The sequence below is a fragment of the Topomyia yanbarensis genome, chromosome 1 (assembly GCF_030247195.1).
Source record: "Topomyia yanbarensis strain Yona2022 chromosome 1, ASM3024719v1, whole genome shotgun sequence".
Classification (NCBI taxonomy): Eukaryota; Metazoa; Arthropoda; class Insecta; order Diptera; family Culicidae; genus Topomyia; species Topomyia yanbarensis.
This window is the reverse complement of record NC_080670.1, coordinates 125,903,585-125,930,861: the sequence shown is the minus strand read 5'-3', so window position 1 is coordinate 125,930,861 and position 27,277 is coordinate 125,903,585. Positions and strand designations below refer to the sequence as shown.

At 39.5% G+C, this 27,277-nt stretch overlaps 2 pseudogenes; both read right to left on the bottom strand.

Annotated features, from left to right (window-relative positions):
* Window positions 1–8,189: 8,189 nt before the first annotated feature.
* Window positions 8,190–10,678, bottom strand: LOC131685691 (cytochrome c oxidase subunit 1-like; annotated as a pseudogene).
* Window positions 10,679–10,777: 99 nt separating this feature from the next.
* The window catches only part of LOC131675897 (NADH-ubiquinone oxidoreductase chain 2-like), a 132,771-nt pseudogene continuing 116,271 nt past the window's right edge, over window positions 10,778–27,277 (bottom strand).

Genomic DNA, 27,277 nt, shown 5'->3' with positions numbered 1-27,277 from the left:
CGAAATAAATAATAAATAAACATTGATAGTATTAATTCAGCAAAAATTATTAGCTGCCAATTAACTAACATATATATTTTCGAAATCTGAACGGATCTGATTTTTTCAGATTTGGATGAATCTGAAGCTGACAAGTCCATACAAATAACAAATAATGTTATAACTAGTCTATTAGGAAAAGATTAAAGAGTTAAAATTTGCTCCTTTTATAAACTGGCTGTCTAGAAATGGACGAAAACAAACAGAACGAAATCGAATATGATTTTTAATTATTCGAGTTGTTTGGAACACCTAAACAACATCAATTTAAAAGAACAATGTGAACAATGGACTGGTTCGCTATGGACGTGTGTGACAAAGATCTATTTTGCGGAGAGTACAGGCGCAATGAGACGAGAAGGTATTTATGGAACATTGTTGTCATGTTGTTGTTCCATTACATTGTACGATTGATAGATTATAGTGAAGACCCGCTTTTATCAGCCCACGATTTTGTCAGCCTCATATGAAAATTGATAGTTGGTAGTTTGATAAGCTCTAGCAGACGAACCAAGTCGAATTCGAGTAATTTTTTCTTGAGCATATTATTCTTATCTTAGAAATCCTTAATATTAAAAAAATCCAAATTTTAATTTTATTTTAAATTTTGCGCTCTCTAACCCTATTAAGCGAAATTTATACTAAATAATCGGAAAGGGTTATGAAGCTATATCTGGGGACTAAAGAAGAATATTTTAAGAGCTTCGGTTTGTTAAAAAGAAAGAAAAATATATGTCCCGATTTTGTCAAAATCCCCGTTTTAACAGCCTAAAACTGACTAAAGTTAAGTTACAAACGGATCTTCACTGTATTAGAATTGTCTAAAGTTGATGCAAGTTATTATGAAAATTCTGCTAGTTAACTTGAGTACTTATGCTGCAGAATTTGCGAAGTTAAAGGCTGATGAAGTTCTATCTCTGATAGTCGACACTAAGTTAGCAAGGCATCAATACTTATTAATTTGCGCATAAGTAGTAGAAAGGCGTCTGGAGTTCTAGGGCTCTAAATTTTCACCTTTCCTACCCAGTAATCGCTAGCTGATTAAATGTCGCTAAAATGTAAAAAAGTGTTATACCTAAATCGAAAATACAGCTAAGAAATCAACCGAATTGAGGCTAGCCTAAACACACAATTTGAAATTGTCTATTAAAACCAACAAACGATACCGAGTTGATAGCTGAAAGTCATAGTAAGAATGGTAAAAATGTCGATAGATTCTCTCATCTAATATAAAATTTGTAGTAAACAAAGTTACAGTTCACTAAACTGCCGCTAGAAGCATAATTGTCCCATGTGTATAGGGTTTCCCATAGCACATGGGACAGTTATGCTTCTAGCGGCAGTAAAGTACGGTGAAATCTAATCCGCAAGAACCGAATTGACGATAATGAAATCGGATAGTTTATTTATGTTCTCATTCGTATTCATTACCAACTATTGGCTAAACTTATATCGTAAAATGTGTGACAAAATCAATTCATCACTATAAGATGAATTGATCTGATCTTTTCGATATCAAATTTGAGCTGAGCGACTCCAAATTCACACAAATAGAAATGGATTTTTAACCTTTGAAGTATTACGATTGTACCGGTTTATATGAGAAATTCCTATGTGGTCGCAATAAACAACCTGTAACTCCGGAACCAAATGTCAGATGCGAATGAAATTCAAGAACAGTCCATGGGAGTATTGTATCTTTCATTGGCAACGAAGTTTATAAAAATCGGTCAAGAATTCCCTGAGAAAAAGGTGTGAGATTAACTTACGAACTTGGAAAGAACTTGGTGGCATCAAGAACCGTCATAGGAGGCCAATGTGGTCAAAGCTGCTTAAAATGATCATTAGTGATCTAGACTCGCAAATCTGAGTTATTTTGAACCCTTTTTGATATGTATTACACCATTTGGACATCATGGTGTTATCATTTTATATGGGAATTTGCTGGGTGACCACACTCTTCAACCCGTAACTCCGGAACCGGAAGTCGACAAAAAATTCAATAGCAGCTTATGGCAGCATTATACCTTTCATTTGAAATCAAATTTGAGCGATTCGGTTCAGCCATCTCTGAGAAAAGTGAGTGAGATTTGAAAACACACACACATACAGACATTTTTCAATTTCGACGAACTGAGTCGAATGGTATATGAGACTCGGCCCACCGGACCTCGGTTAAAAAGTCGGTTTTCAGAGTGATTGCATATCCTTTCTTTATGAGAAAGGCAAAAACACTTTTTGCCTTTCTCATATAAAGAAAGGCTATGCAATCACTGTAAAAATCGACTTTTTAACCGAGGCCCGGACGGCCGAGTGTCATACACCATTCGATTCAGTTCGTCGAGATCGGAAAATGTCTGCGTTTTTTTATATAGTAAGGTTAAAACAGCTTCAAAAGCCTGGCCTGTAGTATATTGGCACTGTGTGGGACTCACGACTCACGTTTGTGCCTAACCACTAAAAACATTCCTTACTTTTTACGCCCTTCTTCCCCACGGAACTACGTCATCGTATTACTTCGTGGGGGGGGGTTCGTTGCGCTTTGTCGCACCTCTTTCTGCTGCTCTATCTCGGAGCCTCGCTTGGTTCATGGAGTGACACAACCTATGAGCTTTGATTTAACTCTTGGTTCCTCTCCTGCTTCTTGTCTCCATCAATTACGTCGCCATTTATTTCTCGTCCCTGTGGTGAGCCGTTTAAGTGCTGATTCCCTGAGCCATTCAGCTCATGTTTCCGTGAGTCATTCAGCTCCCGGCCTCATCACGATCCGCTTGGATAGTGCTCAACGGTGAACTCATCCTACTCCGACCTATGGTTCCCCGACGGAGGAATTTCCCCCGACACCGATACCCGCTTTCTTGAGCCATTTAACTCTACTAAAATCTTCCAGCTTTACCGCTTATCCTGCTCCGATTAAGAGTTCTCCGACAACGGAATTTCTTTCGTTACCGGTGTTTGTTTCGTGAGCCAATTAGCTCCCCTTTTCGTCACGATTCTGTCGGGTAGTCCACGGCGCCGAATCAGCCCTATCGTGAATTCCCCGGCGGCAGACTGCTCCCGATACCGATGTACGTTTCTGTGAGCCATTAAGCTCCCCGCCTCGTCTACTCGGTCTACTCCCCGGCGGTGGACCTAGCCTACTCAACGGCCAGCTAGCAGATGCTGAGGTCCATTCAGTGATTCCGGGTAGAGCGTAGCTTCCGGTTCACTGGCGCCCCAACGACCCACTTCTGTCTATTCGACGCGGTCTACTCGGTCTAATCCCCGACGGTGGATCTAGCCTACTCACGAGCTACCCGGTAGAGTGTCGAGGTCGGTCCGGCGATTCCGGTTTGCTGGCGGCCCGACGACCCGAGCCCGGTGCTACATCGCGTACTACTCAACTGGTCCCCGGTGGTGGACCCAGTCTACACCGTCGGTGAGTTTCCCGGCGGCGGAATTTCTCCCGTAACCCTATTTGTGGTTCCACTGCGGCATTCTAACCAATGTCGTTACTTTGTTGGTCCCTTCGCCACTTCCTTTGCAGCTCGGAGAGTATACTCGTAACAACTCTGTTGACAGCGTCCCAGATATGCTCGTTGCGGCACATCTCTTCGACGATATTATCCACTGTTATATCAGGGATACCCCTTCGGACTTCTTCGAATCTGGGGCATTCAAAGACCACGTGTTCCGGTGTCTCTTGCACGTTCGCACACTCCGGGCAAAGGGGTGACGAAGCGTGCCCAAACCGATGTAGGTATTTCCGGAAGCATCCATGCCCGGACAAAAACTGCGTCAGATGGAAGTTCACCTCTCCATGCTTCCTATGTACCCAAGTAGACACATTTGGGATGAGTCAGTGGGTCCACCTTCCTTTCTCCGCGTAATCCCACTCTTGCTGCCACTTAGCCAACGAATCCGCTCGAACCAGTCTCCATGCATTACGTTCATTTCTCCGCTGGTAGCATTCTACGTCCTCAGCCAGAGTGATGCAGATGGGAATCATCCCGGCAATTACGCATACCGCCTCCGGCGATATCGTTCTGTACGCACTTGCGACACGAACAGCCATTAGGCTAAAGTGCCTGTCAACTTCGTCCGGTTCCGCTTTGAGTTCAGCGCAGCAGCCCAGGCCGGTACGCCATATCTCAGGATTGAGGATGAGACATTCGCCAGGAGACGTCTCGTGCTGCCTCTTGCCCCTCCGTGATTCGGCATGATCCTTGCCAATGCGCTAGTTGTCCTCGCAGCCTTCTCACATACATAGTCGACATGGCAGTTGTAATTCAACTGATCGTCAACCATCACACCCAGGTGTTTCAGCGCGCGCATCGATGGAATGGATTGTCCCCCGACGCTGATCTCGAGACGCTGGATTTGCTTACGATTGCTAACCAGCACTACCTCAGTCTTGTGGTGAGCCAGGTGCAACCTGACGTTAACCATCCAGGTTTCCACGATGCCTATTGTCTCTGCCGTCAGCATCTCCACCTCCTCAAGGGTCTCGCCCGTTATCGTCAGGACAACATCATTTGCAAAACCGACGATCTCCACTCCCCTGGGCAGTTCCAGTGTTAACACTCCGTTGTACATAATATTCGTTGGGCCGAGTATGGAGCCCTGAGGTACTCCCGCCGTTACCCTAATCGACCTCTGCCCCGTGTTCGTTTCGTAGACCGGTACTCGGTTCTGAAAGTAACTTTTCAGAACCTTGCACAGATAGTCCTGAACCCGCATTCTATGCAGCGCTACGGCGATGGCTCCCCAGCTAGCACTGTTGAACGCGTTCTTCACGTCTATCGTTACCACGGCGTAGTAGCGATTACCCCTTCTCTTTTGCTTTAATGCTTTCTCTGCGTTCGCGATGACGATGCGGATGGCGTTCACCGTCGATATTCCTTTCCGGAACCCGAACTGTCTCTGCGATAGTCCGTTCTCACTTTCAGCGTAGGTCGTCAGCCTGTTGAGGATGACTCTTTCCAGGAGTTTACCGAGAATATCCAGCAGGCATATAGACCGATACGATGCTGGATCTCCTGGTGGTTTCCCTGGTTTTGGCAGTAACTCCAGCTTCTAGATCTTCCATCTATCCGGGAAGTAGCCATCATCCAGGAATTTCTGTAGGACTATCCTGAACATGTCCGGAAACGCCAGGATCGCAGTCTTCAGTGCGACGTTGTGGATACCATCCGGTCCGGGAGCTTTCTTCGCTTTCAGCCCTTTTGCCACCATAAGGAGCTCGTCGTTGGAAACCCAAATGTCACCTGCATTTCCACCATCTACATCAGCGTACGGTGTAGGCGGCCATGCGGTTGGGTCGTGCTTCGGGAAAAGGCCCTCCACGATAATTTTCAGCTTGTCGCCGCACATTTCGACTGGCGTCATTGGGCCCTTGATCCTGGCCATAACGACACGGTAAACATTTCCCCAGGGGTTAGCGTCTACTTCTTTGCACAGCTCCTTGTAGCAGGTGGACTTGCTTAGCACTATCTCACGTTTAAAAGCGGCCCTAGCCGCCCGGAATGTTACCTTACACTCTTCTCTGACCGTCTCTGATCTTGCTCTCTGAACGCGTGTTCTGGCTTTTAAGCAAGTAGCCCGGAGGATGCTTAGCCTTTCGTTCCACCACTATGCCGGACGCCGGTAGTTCCTCGGCTCCATTTTCCTCGGGATTGTTATATCGCATGCCCTAGCTATTGTTTCCGACAGCTCATCGGCACTCGGAATTGGAGTGGTGCTGTCAGCACGAAGTGCTTCCACAAAAAGGTCCTTGTCGAATTCCTTTATTTTCCACTTCCCCTCGCCAGTCCTCACTCTCTGCGTCACCGTACGATTTCGCCGACCAATGGTGTAGTGGATGGCTTGGTGATCACTATGTGTGTACTGCTCACTAACTCGCCAATTCATGTCATCCATCAGCGACGCGCTGCAGAATGTTACGTCGATGATGGATTCCCGGCCGTCTTTACGGAATGTGCAAGCGGAACCTTCATTGCACAGCTTTACGTCCAGCTTCGCCAGTGCTTCCAATAGGCTGTAACCTCGTGCGTTAGTCAGCCTGCTACCCCACTCCACGGCCCAAGCGTTGAAATCTCCTCCTATAACAACCGGCGTTCGCCCGACTAACGAGTCGGTTAATGCGTCCAGCATCCGGTTGTATTGCTCTGGTGTCCACCGTGGAGGAGCATAACAGCTACACACGAATACGCCGTTTTTCCTGGCGATCACGAAACCTTCGTGTGTGCTTTCCACCACTTCTTGAACAGGGAAACCGCCCATCACTTGGATTGCCGCCATCCCTGCACTATCCACCACCCAGTTACCGTTATCGGGAGGGACACGATACGGCTCTGCAATAATTGCAACGTCGCACTTCATTTCTGTTGTTGACTGCCACAACAGTTGCTGTGCAATGTCACAATGATTGAGATTGAGCTGGGTAACCTCCATCATTATTGGCCTGCCTTCGCCTTTTTGTACTATGGGCATAAGAAGCCTCCCGTCATGTGGTCTTTTTCGACCTCATTTGTGCAGAGAAAGCACTTCGGTTGCTTTGTGCAGTCTCTAGCAATGTGTCCCTTCTCCCCACATTTTCTGCACAGATCAGATCTGTCTGGGCCTCTACAGTTTCTTGCCTGATGGCCAAAACCCAGGCATCTGACACACCTCTCCATTTATTTAGTGGCTCTAGGGATCAATCGCAACGAGCACACCGACCACCCGATTTTGATCTTACCGGTCGACATAAGCTTGTTGGCTGCGGTTGGCGATAAGCGTATCACTGCTGTCTGTGTGCCACTGTACGCCTTCCTCAATCTTATTGATATCTGCTCCCTCTACAGGTTTCCTTGCTCTATTAGCGCGCTTCTCACTTCGTCTTCCGTCGTGATCTCGTCCAGATTCCTGCACTCGACCACTGCTTCCTGAACTAATGCTCTCACATTCGCTTCTCCTCCCACCGCTTCTGCCACAAGTTCCCGGTAGGCCGAGCTCTTGATCAATGGATCTTTCTTCAGCTCGAGCAGCATTTCGCCTTTCTGAGTACGCCTGGTTCTTATAACGTTCTCCCCCAGCTCCTTCAACTTGGGATCCTCTCGCACCCTTTTGAGGATCGCAGCGTACGTCACGCCTTCATTTACTTTGACGACTAGAGCGTCTCCCCTCTGCTTCTGCTGGCGTGGCCGAAGGTCTTCTTTCTTCTTTTTCTTATTTTCCTCCTTTTCTTTTTGTTTTTTCCTCCTCTCTTCTGCGGTTTCTACGGTACGCCATTCACTCTGCAATTGTCGGCTTTTTCGCTGTCCTTCACCGACCTTCCTGGACTTCTTCGGTTCCTCCTCCTCTCCTGGCGTTTCCCTTATTCTTTTCACAGAACGAGAATCCCGTCCGCCCTTCGGTGTCTCATAGGCTTCTGCTTCTTCTATCGCTGTGGACTTCAGCGCATTTTCGGCGTTTTCAGCTCGCTCTAGTAACGCCATATGTTCGCATTCGGCTGCTGCTACGGCGGATTTGATGGTAATCACTAGATCCTTGATATGTCCGTGCACGTTGCCCTTGCTTTTGACGAATTCGTAGAGTTCATCAACTTTTTGCCTCAACTTCGTCACTTTAGGTAACCCAGACTGCTGGTGTTCTTGGGTAACGCTTGGTTTCGGTGTGCGCACCTGTAATCCTAGCTTTCCTTGGCGTCCAGTTGTTTTGTTGCCGCTCGTGCTCTGTGTGGACTCGCTAGGCTGCTCTTGCTGCTGCTGCTGTTGTTGTTGCACTTGCTGTTGCACTTGTTTGTTATGCTGGGTTGGTGACCTCGCTAGCCCAGCTTTGGCGAACAGGTTCACCACAGTTACTCCGTTAGAATTTTTGTTGTTTTTGTTGATTTTGTCATCAATGTCTGTGTCAATGAATATTAAAGTAATAGCAGGTAAAATTGTTCAAATAATTTCAATAGTTTGTCCATGTAGTAAAAATCGATTATTAAATTTATTGAAAAATAATATAATTATTATATAGGAAATTAATATTGTAATTATAATTAAAATTAAAATTGTATAATCATGGAAAAAATTTAATTGTTCTATTAATGGAGATAAACTATTTTGTAAACCTAAATTTGATCATGTTGCCATTTTCTAATAAAAAAAAAAATTTATATATGAAGCTTAAATTCATTGCACTAATCTGCCATATTAGAAATTAGAAGATGTTAATAATGGTAATTCTAGATAAGTATGTTCTATAGGTGGTATAGAGTGGAATCATTCAATAGAAGAAGATAGTTGTATAGGGAATAAAGGATTTCGTTGAGAAATTATTCTTTCTCAAATAATAAATAAAAAAAATAAAATTCCAAATAATGAAATTGATCTTCCTAATGAAGAAATAATATTTCATGTTAAATATCTATCAGGAAAATCAGAATATCGTCGGGGTATACCTGCTAATCCTAAAAAATGTTGAGGAAAAAAAGTAAAATTAACTCCAATAAATATAATAAAAAATTGAATTTTTAATCATAAAGAATTTATAGTTAATCCAGTTAATAAAGGGTATCAGTGAATGAATCCAGCTATAATAGCAAATACAGCTCCTATAGAAAGAACATAATGGAAATGAGCTACTACATAATAAGTATCGTGAAGAATAATATCAATTGAAGAATTTGCTAAAATTACTCCTGTTAATCCTCCTACTGTAAATAAAAAAACAAATCCTAAAGTTCATAATAAAGCAGGATTATAATTTAATTGTGTTCCATGTAATGTAGCTAATCAACTGAAAATTTTAATTCCTGTAGGAATAGCAATAATTATAGTAGCGGAAGTGAAATTAGCTCGAGTATCAACATCTATACCTACTGTAAATATATGGTGAGCTCAAACAATAAATCCTAATAATCCAATTGCTAATATGGCATAAATTATTCCTAAAATTCCAAATGTTTCCTTTTTTCCTCTTTCTTGTGAAATAATATGAGAAATTATTCCAAATCCGGGAAGAATTAAAATATATACTTATGGATGTCCAAAAAATCAAAATAAATGTTGATATAAAATAGGATCTCCTCCACCAATTGGGTCAAAGAATGAAGTATTAAAATTTCGATCAGTTAATAATATTGTAATAGCTCCTGCTAATACAGGAAGAGATAATAAAAGTAATAATGCAGTAATTACTACTGATAATACAAATAAAGGTATTCGATCTAATGTAATACCAGAAGAGCGTATATTAATTACTATTGTAATAAAATTTACAGCTCCTAAAATAGAAGAAATACCTGCTAGATGAAGAGAAAAAATAGAAAGATCAACTGAAGCTCCAGCATGGGCATTTCCTGAAGAAAGAGGGGGGTAAACTGTTTGTAGGGTTGCCACCCCTCCGGGTTTAACCCGGAGACTCCGGTTTTCGAGAGCGATCTCCGGACCTCCGGGTTTTACATCAATTTCTCCTGGTTTGGTGGGAAGAAGCATAGTTTCAATTTTTAATATTACGAAATAATAAAAAGTCTAAGTTAACTATTGCTCTGGTTCAGATTTATTTTGCCCGACTAACCCTTCGTTTCAAGATGGCGAAGATAAGTTTACCAAATATTTCTGATTTTTTTCACAATGAAAAACAATGAAATGAAAATGAAAAACAAATCAAATTTACTACAAATTAAAGAAAGTAATATTTCACTATTTGCTACAATTGAAATGTTGCATCCCACTAAGTCGCTCAAAATGGTGTAAAAAAGTTATTTTGCTGCAATTTTACCAAATCAATTCACTATTAGTGGTGCTTATTACCAGCTGCTCCAAGGTATGGCAGATTTGTTCTGATCCAGCTGGCTAGGCCAACATCAAACGAGTTCTTCCGGTGTTGGTGTTACACCTGCAGCGATCCTTAACTATTAGCTAGAGAGGTGAGTTTTGCCCCTTTGTTGCGACCTCTGATGATGAATAACCGACACCACATAGTGCTCTTCCTATGTGTTGCTGCTGCCCTGCCTCCTTTGCTCGCCTTTTCCTGTAAGTTGTGGTGGAGAGCAATGCTCGCTCGACTTGTCCTCCACAACAAAAGTAACAGATGCTTTTGTATTCGTGGTACTTAGACGGGGAAATTAAATACTACACCAGACTAAATTACAGCTTTACTTTAACATAGTAATAAAAAGCGATTAAAGTTCTCCAAAATGCCGCGCAATCGTTTTGATTCCAATTTCTGTCTAGTTTCACTCAAAATACACCACCCCCCAGGTCAGTGAAAATCTCCGGGTCAAAGCCACTCAAGAAGTGGCAACCCTAACTGTTTAACCAGTTCCAGCTCCATTTTCAACTATGCTTCCTGAGAGGAGTAATATTAAAGAAGGTGGTAATAATTAAAAACTTATATTATTTATTCGAGGAAATGCTATATCATGAGCTCCTAATATTAATGGAACAAGTCAATTTCCAAACCCTCCAATTATAATAGGTATAACTATAAAGAAAATTATAATAAATGCATGAGCTGTAACAATAACATTATAAATTTGATCATTACCAATAAAAGCACCAGGATGACTTAATTCTGTTCGAATTAAAATTCTTAAAGAAGTTCCTACTATTCCTGATCAAGCTCCAAAAATAAAATATAATGTTCCAATATCTTTATGATTTGTTGAAAATAACCATTGTCGCATGAATTTTAATAAATTAAAATAATTCATTAAAATAAGAATTAAAAGATTATAACAAATATAATTAGTTTTTAAGACTAAGAGTTTAATTAACTTAAATTCTTAAAATAGAATATAAATTAAAGAAATAATTATTAAACCTATAATAGAAAAAAAAAATACAAAAAATTAAAGTTAAATTTTTATTAGAGTATAAATTTAATAATATTCATAAATTTTTATTATAATTTAATATAAAAATTCTATAAGATAGTCGTAAATAATAAAAAAGAGTAATTAATGTTAAACAAACTATAATAAATAAGATAAAAAATTGATTTATATTAATAAGATTTTGAATAACTAATCATTTGGGTAAAAATCCTAAAAATGGAGGTAATCCACCAAGAGATAATAAATTAATAAATAAAAAAAATTAATTAATGGATTTATTATATTAAAATTAAAAATTTGGTTAAAATGAAATAATTTAAAATTATTAAATATTAATAAAATTGATATTGATATAAAAGAATAAATAAAAAAATATCTTAATCATAATAGTTCATTATTTATTATAGCTATTAATATTCAACTTAAATGATTAATAGAAGAAAAAGCTATTAATTTTCGTAAAGAGGTTTGATTTAATCCTCCTAATGCTCCAATAATAGCTGAAAGAATAATAGAAATTATAAGTAAATAATAATTTCAATTATATGAAATTAATAATAAAGGGGCTATTTTTTGTCAAGTTATTAAAATTAAAGCATTAATTCAATTTAATCCTTCTATTACACCAGGAAATCAAAAATGGAAAGGGGCAGCTCCACTTTTTAGTAATAGAGTAGATAAAATTAATCATTCATTAAAATTATTAATTATTATTCAATTTATATTAAAAATTAATATTCTAAAAATAATAGAAAATAATAGAATAGAAGAAGCAAAAGCTTGAATAAGAAAATATATTAATCTACTTTCTGAGGTAAGAAGATTTTTTTTACCTTCATTTATTAGGGGAATAAATGAAAGTAAATTAATTTCTAAACCTATTCAAGCTCTAAATCAAGAATTTGATGAAATTGTTATTAATGAACCACAAATTAATATAATAAAAAAAAGATTATTTGAAATTTTTATAATTAAAAAAAAGGATTATAACCTTTATAATTAGGGTATGAACCTAAAAGCTTAATTAGCTTATTTTTTATATATAAATAAAAATATATTTTAGTGTATGAAGCACAAAAATTTTTGAAATTTTTAGAAATAGTTTAATTCTATTAAATGTAATGAATAAAGCAAAACTTTATGATTTATCCTATCAAGATAATCCTTTTTATCAGGCAATTCATTTTTAGATAATAATTTATTTATTATTTATATGTGAAAAAAAACGGAATTAAATTAGTTATATAATATAAATAAAGTTTAATAGGATTAAATGGCCGATAATAAGTAATAAATTGTAAATTTATTTATGAGATATATTCTCTTTAATCAAACTTTATATTCATAAATGATATTAGACTGAAATTCTAAAGGAATAATTATAAAATTATTAAAGTTTAAAATAATTTTATAATTATAAATTATAATATAATATAATATAATTATTATATAAATTATTTATATATAAATATATCATATATATATATATATATATATATATATATATATATATATATATATATATATATATATATATATATATATATATATATATATATATATATATATATATATATATATATATATATATATATATATATATATATATATATATATATATATATGTATATAATTATTAAAGATATTTATTTAATTAATAATATATAAATTATAATTAATATGTTTTATATAATTTATTATTTTATTTTAGTTAATTTTTTTATTTTTATTTTATTTTACATGTAATTTTTTTTGTGAATTTAAATTAATTTTTAATAAATTATTTTATTTTAATATAATCGCAGTAATTAATATTAAATAAAAAGGAAGTTTTGTTTTAGTAATAATATAAGTACCGCGGTTATACAAATAATACAAATAAAAAATTTTGTTCATAGTTTATTGTATGTATGTGTGTGATTGTGTGTATGTGTGTGTCATTTAAACTCACACAATTTTCTCAGAGATGGCTGAACCGATTTTCGCAAACTTAGTTTCATCTGAAAGGTATAACGCTCCCATAAGCTGCTATTGAATTTTTAGTTGATCCGACTTCCGGTTCCGGAGTTATGGGTTGAAGAGTGCGATCACACAGCAAATTCCCACAAAAAAATTGGTACCACCATGATGTTCAAATGATGAAAAACTAATTAAAATTGATGCAACATTACTCTAGTTTGCGGGTCTGGATCACTCATGATCAATCAAAGTAGCTTTGACCACATTGGCCACCTATCACGGTTCATGACGCCCCCGGGGAACCCGCCAAGTTCCTAAGCTAATATCACACCCATTCCCCAACGAATTCTCTACCGATTTTTACAAATTTGATTTGAAATGAAAGATACAGTAATACCATTGACTGCTGCTGAATTTCATTCGGTTCTGACTCTTGCTTCCGGAGTTATAGGTGTGTTAGTAAGGATACACTTGAATTTCCCATATAAATCGATACAATCGTAATACCTCAATGGCTAAAAGCTATTGAAATGGTCACCAAATTACTTCTAATCGCAGATCTAGATCACTGATTGCCAATCAAACATTCTTTGAATATAGTCCGAAGGAATTCTTTGAATACACCAAATTCTTTTTTTGCACGGGGGATGCGTTCCGTGCAAAAAAAAACCGTGTAAAAAAAATCCGTGTTATTTCGAGAAACCGTGTAAAAAAAATCCGTGCTATTTCGAGAAACCGTGCAAAAAAAATCCGTGCTATTTCGAGAAACCGTGTAAAAAAATCCGTGCTATTTTGAGAAACCGTGCAAAAAAAATCCGTGTTATTTCGAGAAACCGTGCAAAAAAATCCGTGCTATTTTGAGAAACCGTGCAAAAAAAATCCGTGTTATTTCGAGAAACCGTGCAAAAAAAATCCGTGCTATTTTGAGAAACCGTGCAAAAAAAATCCGTGTTATTTTGAGAAACCGTGGAAAAAAAATCTGAATTTTTTATTAACAGCTATTTGGTTATCGTATTTAACAATGAATACTGTTGGACATTTTAAATGCACAAGGGGGCTGTCAATGTGCCCAGTAGAAGTTTTTTAATTTTTCGAGGAGTTTTTTTTAGAAAGATGTAAATTTTTTTATTCGTTAAAAGAAGTTATTGTCCGTTGAAAAGCAATAGTTAAAATGGTAAAATGTTTCAACTATTTAGAGTTTGTTAACTTTTTGTAGATTACACTGTGCTACAGCGATTTTAAATTTTTAAAATGAACTAGTATAGCAAATGCGATACAAAGTAATGTACACACGAAGTTTGAAGCAAAAAAACATTTTTTTGGGACCTTTGTCACAACAAAATTAGCTACGTTGTCATTTTCAGCCGATTTTCGGTTTTGTAACATTTTTTGAACGAAGAAAACTAGACCTTTCGAACAGTATGCGGTCATATACAGTTTGGTACGAAACATTGTTCGATTCTGGGACAACAATATCAAAATTGTCATTTTTTGCGATTTTTTCATGTAAATGGTTATCTTCTCATTAAAAGAATTTTCATGAAAAGTAAAAAAAATCATATTGATACAAAGATTCTCTTGCGCAATTGAAATGTCAGAAATTGTCAATTTTCAACGGCCTATTGATTGGCTTTTACTTAATTAAATACTCTTTCCTGATAAGAGGCAGCAATTGCCATTTTGCAATGTTGACAGACCCCTTCTTTGCAATTAAAATTTCCAAAACTGCACTTTGATGAAAAATTCTTTCCTGCAAAGCTGAAAATTCGCTACTTTACACTTAGCGAATCTAGTTTTTTTAACGACTGCAACCTGTGCCTGGGTGGATATCGGTCCGTCCCGCGAGGCAAACTTTGCAAAATCGTACGAAATGGCGACTATCTGCCAATTAAACACCGATCTTTAGGAGGACGATAAAGTTTTGTGCATGTGTGTCTCAAAAAGTGTGATGTCCTCTAATTTGTCTAATTCTGAAAAATTTTCTCCTGTCAGTGCGTTTGAGTCGTCTGTATCTATACTAAACCAATTTAGAAATAGAACCGCCTTTTGTCTTGTACCTATTCTTTTCTTTCGTCTCCTAGGTCTGAAGCGGATCAATCGACTATTAATAAATATGATAAAAGATGCCAGCAGTATTGGCCATTATTCGCAAATACTTTATTCACTACAACTGTGCTATATTTCTTCTCGATCTTATAACAGAATTTGAAAATTTCTGTTCTAAATAGTCGATATTGGTAGTTGTTATGATGTACCAATAAGCTAGAGTAGTGACAATATTTTTCAGTTCCACAGATAGAATCTCCCTTTATTGGATACTTCAGAGTTATTCGCATCTGCTCTCGGAGACAACCAATCCTCCATTCTGCTCGAACCGAATGCACATTTATACCACTGATCATTCAACTCGAACATATCACACCGAGGAAGCGATTTGTTATTTCCAAGAACCAAAGCTCGAGTAAAACAATCAACATTCTCGTAGGTGCCAGTCCTGCACAACTTCTTGGAACCAGCTAACATATCCAAGCTCGACAGCTAGCAGAATTCACATATATCTCCGCCCAAGCGAAGTGATCAGTTCACTTGTAAGTCCACAAACCAGTCATCCACATCCACAAACCAGTCATGAACACATCCGTACCAACGAGAATTGATCATACCAGACGAAGGCCACAGGTCCAGCACCAACTTGTCCCATCTCAGTAAAAAATAGACTTGTGCCTGTTCTTAACTCTTTGAAAGCTCTATTTAACAAGAGATCACTAATTGGTTGATAAAAAGAAACATCAGTCGTTATCTACTCAGACCAAACAATACGTATTGCGTATCCCTGCATATTAAAATCTCCGCTATCAGTTTCTAGCTTATCAAACTGAACAAGCAAAATTAATATACTTTGTGTAGTGGCACTACCCGGGGGAACTTGGCCATATACCAATTGCTCCATTGCCAATGCGATGTGATATATGAATCGGAATATTATTTGATGATATCTAAAAAGCATACAATCCTAGAAAAACCATTGCCCAAAATTATTGATTTTCAACTACCATAACTTGAATTTTGAATAACAACTCATTTCCTAAAATTGAAAAATACGCGATTTTTACACATTGGCAGATCATCCCCATTTGCATTGCAAATATCCAATGCCATTTATTTTCATCTGCCGTTACTAAATGCCTATTAATTTTTTTTGCACGGTTTCTCGAAATAACACGGATTTTTTTTGTACGGTTTCTCAAAATAACACGGATTTTTTTTGCACGGTTTCTCAAAATAACACGGATTTTTTTGCACGGATTCTCGAAATAACACGGATTTTTTTTGCACGGATTCTCGAAATAACACGGATTTTTTTTACACGGTTTCTCGAAATAGCACGGATTTTTTTTGCACGGTTTTTTTTTCACGGGATGATCAAATCATTAAACTTGTATATCGAAATAGGTATTTTATACATAAAAATCGCATTATTTTGCAAAACCGTGCAAAAAAAGTCGTGCAAAAAAAAAACCGTGCAAAAAAAGTGCGTGCAAAAACAGAATCCGGTGTATAGGAAGTCCGGAATTCCGGGCATATTCCACAAATAAAGTCATATCGGTTCTTCGGTGATGACTGAACCGATTTTCTCAAACCAAGTCTCAAATGGAAGGCAAAATAAAATATGCAGCAGCATTGACTAACCAAACCGATCTTGTGAATGAATCTGTCGAAAAACCGTGTGAGTTGCTGAAATCGAACCAGAATTGTGGAAGGGTAGGTTACAATCCACCACCCCATCGGTAAGTGAGCATTGTCAACCTCATAAATTTTCATGTTCTCAACAAGAAGCTCATGTTCTGATTCGCTCAATCATATACACTAAGGTTTTTTTTACACGGTTTTTTTGCACGGTTTTTTTTACACGGCTTTTTTTACACGGTTTTCGCAATTAGCACGGTTTTTTTTGCACGGTTTTCGCAATTAACACGGTTTTTCGCAAAAATATACTAAGTCCTTTTAAAGGCAAAAGACTTAGACGATTTCTCAACAATTTTTTTTGCACGGGTTTCGCAAAAATGTTCTAAGTCCTTTTGGAGGCAAAAACAGACGATTTTTGATCAATTTTTTTTGGCGCGGATTTCGCAATTAACACGGTTTTAGCAAAAATCCTTATGAAGGCAAAAGACTTAGACGGTTTTTGACCAAGTTTTTTTGCACGGATTTTCAAATTTACACGGTTTCTGCTTTTCCATTTTGAATGCAAAGAATTTCGAAGATTTTTGGAAAAGTGGAAGTGATTGCTTTTGGAACAGCATTAACGAGTAGATGCCAAATGTTCATGTCTGAGGCCATTTAGAAAACCAAGATGGCGACTTCCGGTTCAGTGGAATTCTCTGAAACCCCATCAATATGGGTATTTTTGGAACGGGATTGATGAGTGGACGTCAGATATCGATGTTTAAGGCCATTTTGGAAACCAAGATGGCGACTTCCGGTTCAGTGGAAGTCTCTGAAACCCCATTAATATGGGTATTTTTGGAACGGGATTGATGAGTGGACGTCAGATATCGATGTTTAAGGCCATTTTGAAAACCAATATGGCGACTTCCGGTTCAGTGGAATTCTCTGAAACCCCATCAATATGGGTATTTTTGGAACGGGATTGATGAGTGGACGTCAGATATCGATGTTTAAGGCCATTTTGGAAACCAAGATGGCGACTTCCGGTTCAGTGGAAGTCTCTGAAACCCCATTAATATGGGTATTTTTGGAACGGGATTGATGAGTGGACGTCAGATATCGATGTTTAAGGCCATTTTGAAAACCAATATGGCGACTTCCGGTTCAGTGGAATTCTCTGAAACCCCATCAATATGGCTATTTTTGGAACGGGATTGATGAGTGGACGTCAGATATCGATGTTTAAGGCCATTTTGAAAACCAAGATGGCGACTTCCGGTTCAGTGGAATTCTCTGAAACCCCATAAATATGGGTATTTTTGGAACGGGATTGATGAGTGGACGTCAGATATCGATGTTTAAGGCCATTTTGGAAACCAAGATGGCGACTTCCGGTTCAGTGGAAGTCTCTGAAACCCCATTAATATGGGTATTTTTGGAACGGGATTGATGAGTGAACGTCAGATATCGATGTTTAAGGCCATTTTGAAAACCAAGATGGCGACTTCCGGTTCAGTGGAATTCTCTGAAACCCCATCAATATGGCTATTTTTGGAACGGGATTGATGAGTGGACGTCAGATATCGATGTTTAAGGCCATTTTGAAAACCAAGATGGCGACTTCCGGTTCAGTGGAATTCTCTGAAACCCCATAAATATGGGTATTTTTGGAACGGGATTGATGAGTGGACGTCAGATATCGATGTTTAAGGCCATTTTGAAAACCAAGATGGCGACTTCCGGTTCAGTGGCATTCTCTGAAACCCCATCAATATGGCTATTTTTGGAACGGGATTTATGAGTGGACGTCAGATATCGATGTTTAAGGCTATTTTGAAAACCAAGATGGCGACTTCCGGTTCAGTGGAATTCTCTGAAACCCCATCAATATGGCTATTTTTGGAACGGGATTGATAAGTGGACGTCAGATATCGATGTTTAAGGCCATTTTGAAAACCAAGATGGCGACTTCCGGTTCAGTGGAATTCTCTGAAACCCCATAAATATGGGTATTTTTGGAACGGGATTGATGAGTGGACGTCAGATATCGATGTTTAAGGCCATTTTGGAAACCAAGATGGCGACTTCCGGTTCAGTGGAAGTCTCTGAAACCCCATTAATATGGGTATTTTTGGAACGGGATTGATGAGTGAACGTCAGATATCGATGTTTAAGGCCATTTTGAAAACCAAGATGGCGACTTCCGGTTCAGTGGAATTCTCTGAAACCCCATCAATATGGCTATTTTTGGAACGGGATTGATGAGTGGACGTCAGATATCGATGTTTAAGGCCATTTTGAAAACCAAGATGGCGACTTCCGGTTCAGTGGAATTCTCTGAAACCCCATAAATATGGGTATTTTTGGAACGGGATTGATGAGTGGACGTCAGATATCGATGTTTAAGGCCATTTTGAAAACCAAGATGGCGACTTCCGGTTCAGTGGAATTCTCTAAAACCCCATCAATATGGCTATTTTTGGAACGGGATTGATGAGTGGACGTCAGATATCGATGTTTAAGGCCATTTTGAAAACCAAGATGGCGACTTCCGGTTCAGTGGAATTCTCTGAAACCCCATCAATATGGCTATTTTTGGAACGGGATTGATGAGTGGACGTCAGATATCGATGTTTAAGGCCATTTTGAAAACCAAGATGGCGACTTCCGGTTCAGTGGAATTCTCTGAAACTCCATCAATATGGCTATTTTTGGAACGGGATTGATGAGTGGACGTCAGATATCGATGTTTAAGGCCATTTTGGAAACCAAGATGGCGACTTCCGGTTCAGTGGAAGTCTCTGAAACCCCATTAATATGGGTATTTTTGGAACGGGATTGATGAGTGGACGTCAGATATCGATGTTTAAGGCCATTTTGAAAACCAAGATGGCGACTTCCGGTTCAGTGGAATTCTCTGAAACCCCATAAATATGGGTATTTTTGGAACGGGATTGATGAGTGAACGTCAGATATCGATGTTTAAGGCCATTTTGAAAACCAAGATGGCGACTTCCGGTTCAGTGGAATTCTCTGAAACCCCATCAATATGGCTATTTTTGGAACGGGATTGATGAGTGGACGTCAGATATCGATGTTTAAGGCCATTTTGAAAACCAAGATGGCGACTTCCGGTTCAGTGGAATTCTCTGAAACCCCATAAATATGGGTATTTTTGGAACGGGATTGATGAGTGGACGTCAGATATCGATGTTTAAGGCCATTTTGAAAACCAAGATGGCGACTTCCGGTTCAGTGGCATTCTCTGAAACCCCATCAATATGGCTATTTTTGGAACGGGATTTATGAGTGGACGTCAGATATCGATGTTTAAGGCCATTTTGAAAACCAAGATGGCGACTTCCGGTTCAGTGGAATTCTCTGAAACCCCATCAATATGGCTATTTTTGGAACGGGATTGATAAGTGGACGTCAGATATCGATGTTTAAGGCCATTTTGAAAACCAAGATGGCGACTTCCGGTTCAGTGGAATTCTCTGAAACCCCATAAATATGGGTATTTTTGGAACGGGATTGATGAGTGGACGTCAGATATCGATGTTTAAGGCCATTTTGGAAACCAAGATGGCGACTTCCGGTTCAGTGGAAGTCTCTGAAACCCCATTAATATGGGTATTTTTGGAACGGGATTGATGAGTGAACGTCAGATATCGATGTTTAAGGCCATTTTGAAAACCAAGATGGCGACTTCCGGTTCAGTGGAATTCTCTGAAACCCCATCAATATGGCTATTTTTGGAACGGGATTGATGAGTGGACGTCAGATATCGATGTTTAAGGCCATTTTGAAAACCAAGATGGCGACTTCCGGTTCAGTGGAATTCTCTGAAACCCCATTAATATGGGTATTTTTGGAACGGGATTGATGAGTGGACGTCAGATATCGATGTTTAAGGCCATTTTGAAAACCAAGATGGCGACTTCCGGTTCAGTGGAATTCTCTAAAACCCCATCAATATGGCTATTTTTGGAACGGGATTGATGAGTGGACGTCAGATATCGATGTTTAAGGTCATTTTGAAAACCAAGATGGCGACTTCCGGTTCAGTGGAATTCTCTGAAACCCCATCAATATGGCTATTTTTGGAACGGGATTGATGAGTGGACGTCAGATATCGATGTTTAAGGCCATTTTGAAAACCAAGATGGCGACTTCCGGTTCAGTGGAATTCTCTGAAACCCCATCAATATGGCTATTTTTGGAACGGGATTGATGAGTTGACGTCAGATATCGATGTTTAAGGCCATTTTGGAAACCAAGATGGCGACTTCCGGTTCAGTGGAAGTCTCTGAAACCCCATTAATATGGGTATTTTTGGAACGGGATTGATGAGTGGACGTCAGATATCGATGTTTAAGGCCATTTTGAAAACCAATATGGCGACTACCGGTTCAGTGGAATTCTCTGAAACCCCATCAATATGGCTATTTTTGGAACGGGATTGATGAGTGGACGTCAGATATCGATGTTTAAGGCCATTTTGAAAACCAAGATGGCGACTTCCGGTTCAGTGGAATTCTCTGAAACCCCATAAATATGGGTATTTTTGGAACGGGATTGATGAGTGGACGTCAGATATCGATGTTTAAGGCCATTTTGGAAACCAAGATGGCGACTTCCGGTTCAGTGGAAGTCTCTGAAACCCCATTAATATGGGTATTTTTGGAACTGGATTGATGAGTGAACGTCAGATATCGATGTTTAAGGCCATTTTGAAAACCAAGATGGCGACTTCCGGTTCAGTGGAATTCTCTGAAACCCCATCAATATGGCTATTTTTGGAACAGGATTGATGAGTGGACGTCAGATATCGATGTTTAAGGCCATTTTGAAAACCAAGATGGCGACTTCCGGTTCAGTGGAATTCTCTGAAACCCCATAAATATGGGTATTTTTGGAACGGGATTGATGAGTGGACGTCAGATATCGATGTTTAAGGCCATTTTGAAAACCAAGATGGCGACTTCCGGTTCAGTGGAATTCTCTGAAACCCCATCAATATGGCTATTTTTGGAACGGGATTTATGAGTGGACGTCAGATATCGATGTTTAAGGCCATTTTGAAAACCAAGATGGCGACTTCCGGTTCAGTGGAATTCTCTGAAACCCCATCAATATGGCTATTTTTGGAACGGGATTGATAAGTGGACGTCAGATATCGATGTTTAAGGCCATTTTGAAAACCAAGATGGCGACTTCCGGTTCAGTGGAATTCTCTGAAACCCCATCAATATGGCTATTTTTGGAACGGGATTGATGAGTGGACGTCAGATATCGATGTTTAAGGCCATTTTGGAAACCAAGATGGCGACTTCCGGTTCAGTGGAAGTCTCTGAAACCCCATCAATATGGGTATTTTTGGAACGAGATTGATGAGTGAACGTCAGATATCGATGTTTAAGGCCATTTTGAAAACCAAGATGGCGACTTCCGGTTCAGTGGAATTCTCTGAAACCCCATCAATATGGGTATTTTTGGAACGGGATTGATGAGTGGACGTCAGATATCGATGTTTAAGGCCATTTTGAAAACCAAGATGGCGACTTCCGGTTCAGTGGAATTCTCTGAAACCCCATCAATATGGCTATTTTTGGAACGGGATTGATGAGTGGACGTCAGATATCGATGTTTAAGGCCATTTTGAAAACCAAGATGGCGACTTCCGGTTCAGTGGAATTCTCTGAAACCCCATCAATATGGCTATTTTTGGAACGGGATTGATGAGTGGACGTCAGATATCGATGTTTAAGGCCATTTTGAAAACCAAGATGGCAACTTCCGGTTCAGTGGAATTCTCTGAAACCCCATAAATATGGGTATTTTTGGAACGGGATTGATGAGTGGACGTCAGATATCGATGTTTAAGGCCATTTTGGAAACCAAGATGGCGACTTCCGGTTCAGTGGAAGTCTCTGAAACCCCATTAATATGGGTATTTTTGGAACGGGATTGATGAGTGGACGTCAGATATCGATGTTTAAGGCCATTTTGAAAACCAAGATGGCGACTTCCGGTTCAGTGGAATTCTCTGAAACCCCATCAATATGGCTATTTTTGGAACGGGATTGATGAGTGGACGTCAGATATCGATGTTTAAGGCCATTTTGAAAACCAAGATGGCGACTTCCGGTTCAGTGGAATTCTCTGAAACCCCATAAATATGGGTATTTTTGGAACGGGATTGATAAGTGGACGTCAGATATCGATGTTTAAGGCCATTTTGAAAACCAAGATGGCGACTTCCGGTTCAGTGGAATTCTCTGAAACCCCATCAATATGGCTATTTTTGGAACGGGATTGATGAGTGGACGTCAGATATCGATGTTTAAGGCCATTTTGAAAACCAAGATGGCGACTTCCGGTTCAGTGGAATTCTCTGAAACCCCATCAATATGGCTATTTTTGGAACGGGATTGATGAGTGGACGTCAGATATCGATGTTTAAGGCCATTTTGAAAACCAAGATGGCAACTTCCGGTTCAGTGGAATTCTCTGAAACCCCATAAATATGGGTATTTTTGGAACGGGATTGATGAGTGGACGTCAGATATCGATGTTTAAGGCCATTTTGGAAACCAAGATGGCGACTTCCGGTTCAGTGGAAGTCTCTGAAACCCCATTAATATGGGTATTTTTGGAACGGGATTGATGAGTGAACGTCAGATATCGATGTTTAAGGCCATTTTGAAAACCAAGATGGCGACTTCCGGTTCAGTGGAATTCTCTGAAACCCCATCAATATGGCTATTTTTGGAACGGGATTGATGAGTGGACGTCAGATATCGATGTTTAAGGCCATTTTGAAAACCAAGATGGCGACTTCCGGTTCAGTGGAATTCTCTGAAACCCCATTAATATGGGTATTTTTGGAACGGGATTGATGAGTGGACGTCAGATATCGATGTTTAAGGCCATTTTGAAAACCAAGATGGCGACTTCCGGTTCAGTGGAATTCTCTGAAACCCCATCAATATGGCTATTTTTGGAACGGGATTGATGAGTGGACGTCAGATATCGATGTTTAAGGCCATTTTGAAAACCAAGATGGCGACTTCCGGTTCAGTGGAATTCTCTGAAACCCCATAAATATGGGTATTTTTGGAACGGGATTGATGAGTGGACGTCAGATATCGATGTTTAAGGCCATTTTGGAAACCAAGATGGCGACTTCCGGTTCAGTGGAAGTCTCTGAAACCCCATTAATATGGGTATTTTTGGAACGGGATTGATGAGTGAACGTCAGATATCGATTTTTAAGGCCATTTTGAAAACCAAGATGGCGACTTCCGGTTCAGTGGAATTCTCTGAAACCCCATCAATATGGCTATTTTTGGAACGGGATTGATGAGTGGACGTCAGATATCGATGTTTAAGGCCATTTTGAAAACCAAGATGGCGACTTCCGGTTCAGTGGAATTCTCTGAAACCCCATAAATATGGGTATTTTTGGAACGGGATTGATGAGTGGACGTCAGATATCGATGTTTAAGGCCATTTTGAAAACCAAGATGGCGACTTCCGGTTCAGTGGAATTCTCTAAAACCCCATAAATATGGGTATTTTTGGAACGGGATTGATGAGTGGACGTCAGATATCGATGTTTAAGGTCATTTTGAAAACCAAGATGGCGACTTCCGGTTCAGTGGAATTCTCTGAAACCCCATCAATATGGCTATTTTTGGAACGGGATTGATGAGTGGACGTCAGATATCGATGTTTAAGGCCATTTTGAAAACCAAGATGGCGACTTCCGGTTCAGTGGAATTCTCTGAAACCCCATCAATATGGCTATTTTTGGAACGGGATTGATGAGTTGACGTCAGATATCGATGTTTAAGGCCATTTTGGAAACCAAGATGGCGACTTCCGGTTCAGTGGAAGTCTCTGAAACCCCATTAATATGGGTATTTTTGGAACGGGATTGATGAGTGGACGTCAGATATCGATGTTTAAGGCCATTTTGAAAACCAATATGGCGACTACCGGTTCAGTGGAATTCTCTGAAACCCCATCAATATGGCTATTTTTGGAACGGGATTGATGAGTGGACGTCAGATATCGATGTTTAAGGCCATTTTGAAAACCAAGATGGCGACTTCCGGTTCAGTGGAATTCTCTGAAACCCCATAAATATGGGTATTTTTGGAACGGGATTGATGAGTGGACGTCAGATATCGATGTTTAAGGCCATTTTGGAAACCAAGATGGCGACTTCCGGTTCAGTGGAAGTCTCTGAAACACCATTAATATGGGTATTTTTGGAACTGGATTGATGAGTGAACGTCAGATATCGATGTTTAAGGCCATTTTGAAAACCAAGATGGCGACTTCCGGTTCAGTGGAATTCTCTGAAACCCCATCAATATGGCTATTTTTGGAACAGGATTGATGAGTGGACGTCAGATATCGATGTTTAAGGCCATTTTGAAAACCAAGATGGCGACTTCCGGTTCAGTGGAATTCTCTGAAACCCCATAAATATGGGTATTTTTGAAACGGGATTGATGAGTGGACGTCAGATATCGATGTTTAAGGCCATTTTGAAAACCAAGATGGCGACTTCCGGTTCAGTGGAATTCTCTGAAACCCCATCAATATGGCTATTTTTGGAACGGGATTTATGAGTGGACGTCAGATATCGATGTTTAAGGCCATTTTGAAAACCAAGATGGCGACTTCCGGTTCAGTGGAATTCTCTGAAACCCCATCAATATGGCTATTTTTGGAACGGGATTGATAAGTGGGCGTCAGATATCGATGTTTAAGGCCATTTTGAAAACCAAGATGGCGACTTCCGGTTCAGTGGAATTCTCTGAAACCCCATCAATATGGCTATTTTTGGAACGGGATTGATGAGTGGACGTCAGATATCGATGTTTAAGGCCATTTTGGAAACCAAGATGGCGACTTCCGGTTCAGTGGAAGTCTCTGAAACCCCATCAATATGGGTATTTTTGGAACGGGATTGATGAGTGAACGTCAGATATCGATGTTTAAGGCCATTTTGAAAACCAAGATGGCGACTTCCGGTTCAGTGGAATTCTCTGAAACCCCATCAATATGGGTATTTTTGGAACGGGATTGATGAGTGGACGTCAGATATCGATGTTTAAGGCCATTTTGAAAACCAAGATGGCGACTTCCGGTTCAGTGGAATTCTCTGAAACCCCATCAATATGGCTATTTTTGGAACGGGATTGATGAGTGGACGTCAGATATCGATGTTTAAGGCCATTTTGAAAACCAAGATGGCGACTTCCGGTTCAGTGGAATTCTCTGAAACCCCATCAATATGGCTATTTTTGGAACGGGATTGATGAGTGGACGTCAGATATCGATGTTTAAGGCCATTTTGAAAACCAAGATGGCGACTTCCGGTTCAGTGGAATTCTCTGAAACCCCATCAATATGGCTATTTTTGGAACGGGATTGATGAGTGGACGTCAGATATCGATGTTTAAGGCCATTTTGAAAACCAAGATGGCAACTTCCGGTTCAGTGGAATTCTCTGAAACCCCATAAATATGGGTATTTTTGGAACGGGATTGATGAGTGGACGTCAGATATCGATGTTTAAGGCCATTTTGGAAACCAAGATGGCGACTTCCGGTTCAGTGGAAGTCTCTGAAACCCCATTAATATGGGTATTTTTGGAACGGGATTGATGAGTGAACGTCAGATATCGATGTTTAAGGCCATTTTGAAAACCAAGATGGCGACTTCCGGTTCAGTGGAATTCTCTGAAACCCCATCAATATGGCTATTTTTGGAACGGGATTGATGAGTGGACGTCAGATATCGATGTTTAAGGCCATTTTGAAAACCAAGATGGCGACTTCCGGTTCAGTGGAATTCTCTGAAACCCCATAAATATGGGTATTTTTGGAACGGGATTGATAAGTGGACGTCAGATATCGATGTTTAAGGCCATTTTGAAAACCAAGATGGCGACTTCCGGTTCAGTGGAATTCTCTGAAACCCCATCAATATGGCTATTTTTGGAACGGGATTGATGAGTGGACGTCAGATATCGATGTTTAAGGCCATTTTGAAAACCAAGATGGCGACTTCCGGTTCAGTGGAATTCTCTGAAACCCCATCAATATGGCTATTTTTGGAACGGGATTGATGAGTGGACGTCAGATATCGATGTTTAAGGCCATTTTGAAAACCAAGATGGCAACTTCCGGTTCAGTGGAATTCTCTGAAACCCCATAAATATGGGTATTTTTGGAACGGGATTGATGAGTGGACGTCAGATATCGATGTTTAAGGCCATTTTGGAAACCAAGATGGCGACTTCCGGTTCAGTGGAAGTCTCTGAAACCCCATTAATATGGGTATTTTTGGAACGGGATTGATGAGTGAACGTCAGATATCGATGTTTAAGGCCATTTTGAAAACCAAGATGGCGACTTCCGGTTCAGTGGAATTCTCTGAAACCCCATCAATATGGCTATTTTTGGAACGGGATTGATGAGTGGACGTCAGATATCGATGTTTAAGGCCATTTTGAAAACCAAGATGGCGACTTCCGGTTCAGTGGAATTCTCTGAAACCCCATAAATATGGGTATTTTTGGAACGGGATTGATGAGTGGACGTCAGATATCGATGTTTAAGGCCATTTTGAAAACCAAGATGGCGACTTCCGGTTCAGTGGAATTCTCTGAAACCCCATCAATATGGCTATTTTTGGAACGGGATTGATGAGTGGACGTCAGATATCGATGTTTAAGGCCATTTTGAAAACCAAGATGGCGACTTCCGGTTCAGTGGAATTCTCTGAAACCCCATAAAT